The sequence below is a fragment of the Neomonachus schauinslandi genome, chromosome 14 (assembly GCF_002201575.2).
Source record: "Neomonachus schauinslandi chromosome 14, ASM220157v2, whole genome shotgun sequence".
NCBI classification, from domain to species: domain Eukaryota; kingdom Metazoa; phylum Chordata; class Mammalia; order Carnivora; family Phocidae; genus Neomonachus; species Neomonachus schauinslandi.
The window spans coordinates 52,089,111-52,092,802 of record NC_058416.1 but is presented as its reverse complement, the minus strand read 5'-3'; the positions used below and the strand labels follow the sequence as shown (position 1 = coordinate 52,092,802).

The 3,692-nt window shown below is 37.8% G+C and overlaps 1 pseudogene; it reads right to left on the bottom strand.

Moving 5' to 3' along the window:
* Window positions 1-951: 951 nt before the first annotated feature.
* On the bottom strand, window positions 952-1,144 carry LOC123326716 (annotated as a pseudogene).
* Window positions 1,145-3,692: the final 2,548 nt, after the last annotated feature.

Here is a 3,692-nt window from a genome sequence, read left to right as displayed (position 1 = left end):
CTGGAGTCCCGGGATCGAGTCCTGCATCGGGCTCCCTGCTCAGCAGGGAGTCTGCTTCTCCCTCTCCCGCTCCCCTCTCTTGTGCTCTTTCTCTCTCTCACTCTCTCTCTCAAATAAATAAATAAAATCTTTTAAAAAAATGTGTTTATTTTTAAAGATTTTATTTGTCAGAGAGAGAATGGGAGGGAGGGAGAGAGTACAAGCGGGGAGAGTGGCAGGCAGAGGGAGAAGCAGGCTCCTTGCTGAGCAAGGAGCCCAGTGCAATGCGGGGACTCCATCCCAAGGCCCCGGGATCATGACCTGAGCTGAAGGCAGATGCTTCACTGACTGAGCCACCCAGGTGTCCCTTTAGCTTCATATTTTTGACCAGAAGCAAGGTCCCTGGGTGACCAACTTTTGTTTTCTCAGTCTATCCTTGATAGAGCATAGTTTAGAAAATGCTGTATTGGGAGTGTGAGCTGATAGATTTTCAAAAGGTTTCCCCAAATTTAAGATGCATAGGTTGTAACTTTTAAACTTTGCATTGGATTTTGTTTATTCTGATTTCCTAATCTCGAAATAGAAGCTAGTGTGAGCTTGGTACAGGTATCTTGGCTGCTAGTACAGAGGACTGGTAGTGTGAGTGACAGAGCTCAAATCCTATGAGCCTTTGGGGGATATCGAATTCTTTTAATCTATGGGCTCTCATGAGCTTATTACAAGTAGTCAGATGCTTTGGCCTTCTCTAGGGATTTCTAGTTACCTTTCCTGATTTGTTTTACCATTGGTTGGGTAACAACCTGCGTTCAGAGTCATTTGTGAGGTATATTCCAAGTAATGAATAATTACCTTTCCTACACATTAGAGTGCTTATCCCACAAAGATGATATAGTCATACATTAATTCCAAAGTTGAAGAGAGAGAATCGAAATGTAAAAAGTTGCACGTATTTGCGCTTGTGGGGGAGGGGTCTTGAAACATCATTTGTCATATGTGTCATGTTAGGAAAAAAAGGGATAAAAACAATTGCTGTAGTATAAAGATAGAACTCTTTCTCTCTGGTCCCATCTTTCCTTATTGGGATAGAATTTTTTTTTTTTTTAATTAGCAATAATCGCGCCTCGGATAAACCTCATTGGCTACGATACTGCCACTGCGCAAAGCTTTTTTTTTTTTTTGTCTGGTTCTCAAAACCACTTTTTTTTTTTTTTTAAAGATTTTATTTATTTGACAGAGAGAGCACAAGCAGAGGGAGAGAGAGGGAGAAGCAGGTTCCCTGCTGAGCAAGGAGCCCGATGTGGGACTCGATCCCAGGACCCTGGGATCATGACCTGAGCCGAAGGCAGATGCTTAACCGACTGAGCCACCCAGGCGTCCCTCAAAACCACTTTTTTGATGACTGGTCAAATTGCTTTCCTTTCAGCCACTTGAGCTCCAATTCGATTAGACCCTTTCTCCTCAGGGCACCTCACCCTTATAAAAATTCACCTAAGATGCCCTCGATGTTTAATACCACCACCCAATTCTAAAAACTTCTTTTGTTTGTCTGCTGAAGTTCTCTAGTTTTCTTTAGGAGTTTGTCTCTTTATTTCACCCTCTGTGGCTTTCCATTTTGATTTCTTATCTGAGAATCAAATTCTGGTTTATTGTCTCAAATAAATAATACTGTATCTATCAACTAATTATGCTTCAATCCCTTCAGCCTCAGGTAGTTTGGGATTTCTCGAGTCTCTTGATTTGGGGAAAGGATTTTTTTTTTTTTAATGTTTCCACTGCAAGTATTTAATGATTCAACATTCATAGAAACTTAAACTTCAGAAGAGAAAATAGCCCCAACATAAGTATAATTAAGCTTCATGTTACCTTGGTGAAGTGGGGAGAATAAATAATCAGGGAGGCTACAATCATTTCCTCCGAAACCCGATTAAAAACTAAGTTTTAAGATGTTAAACCAGTGCTAATCTGCATGACTGCTTCAGGTTTCATTTGAGGAGGAATTGTGGCTGCTAATATTATCTACTAAAATATGTGAATCTATTTCCATAATCAGAGCCCTATGGGATGGAGCTTAGATTTAATGTGGTTTTGGTGCTTATGTGTTTTCCAATACATTGTAATCAATACTGTCCTCTGAAGTGGAACCCAATCAGGGGTAACCTGCCAGAGGACTATTTTCTAGAAATTTCAGCTGAACTAATATCTGCAGAAATCTTGAGACTAAAGAACAGTTGATGAATATACCACAATTAAACTTGCCTTGTGAATTAAAGAATGGGGCAAAGGATAATGAACATATTGAAATGATTCCACATGTTTTATGCATGACACATTTGTAATTAAAATAGATCCTGAAGGTAAGTTTGTATATACTAATATAATAATTTCAAAAAAGCAGAATGTGTTATTAAATATCTACAGGGCGTATTTCCCAAGTGGAGAATGTGAAAATTTGGTTTGTTTTGCTACTTCAACAGTTGTTTATCAGAAACTAGAAATTGAATGTACTGGCAAACCATACTTGTTGGGCAATTTGTTTATATTGGTCAAATATATATATATATAGGTGAAATACACACACACGTATACATATATGTATATCTCTGTATGAATCTATCAGTGCCTCCTCAATACATAATTTTCTAGTTGTAAAGTTATAAGTAACTTTAATTTCAGTTATTCAACTAAACATTAACATTTTTCCGAATTCCTCAGTCTTGCAAGGGTCCTTTGAGACCTTTAACAATTCAATAGTTATTGTCCCTGGCAGCTCAAGGTGTATGGCTCTTGCAGCCAGCGTTGTTTTAGGGTTTAATGGGGGATTTAACAACCTGATCGCAGTTTATAAAATATTGTTACTGCCTTTTCTATCATCGGATCCTCCAAATAATCCTGTGAGGTAGGAATAAATACTATTTTACAAACGAGGAAAACAGAGGTGAATGACTTGTTCCATAGACCTTCATTTTTAGGTTATAAGTAGGGCTGATTAACCAATAATCTATTAAATGAAATATTAAAGTGGACCAAAATTTGGCTTTCATGAGGAAAATTAGCAGGTAACTAGAGGGCTCTAAGTCAGTATATTTGTGGCTAAAGAGTCTGGCTACTACGGATTTCTTGGCAAATTTACAAAACTCCTATTGTACTTGTTCCCATGTAGATAGTTGTAGTTCCCACAATGTCAGGGAGAAACACTCAGTTATTCCTACATCATCCCTGTTTTCTTGCCTATGTTAATGGTTTTAGTTGATGCTCTTTTGCCTTATGAGTTACTGTTAGAGTATTGTGAGTTGTTTTGTTAACATTACTGTGCAGTGTTGCATATTTTCAACAATATTTGTGGCCCTTTTTATCATAAATAGATTTTAAGGTAATTAAGGTTATTTTTATATGTGTATATGTATATATATCATGTGTGTGTATATATGTATATAAATAAATTTACCTTCAGGTAAATTCATATAGTATGTTTTATTGTATACATATACGTATACCAACCACTCAGTTGTATATGCATCACTAAGTTGTGTATGCACAGATATGAATCAGCATGCTTCTGTATTGAATGAAGCAGCTGTACACTATAGTGTGAATGGGGGGATGGATGGGCCTTGGGGTCTTTGGCATTCCTTAAGTGAGCTGTGTTTAAAAAGTAAGAACCACCTGTCTTCAGGAATTGGAGAATGACAAGCACCTGCCTGCGTTGCATATGG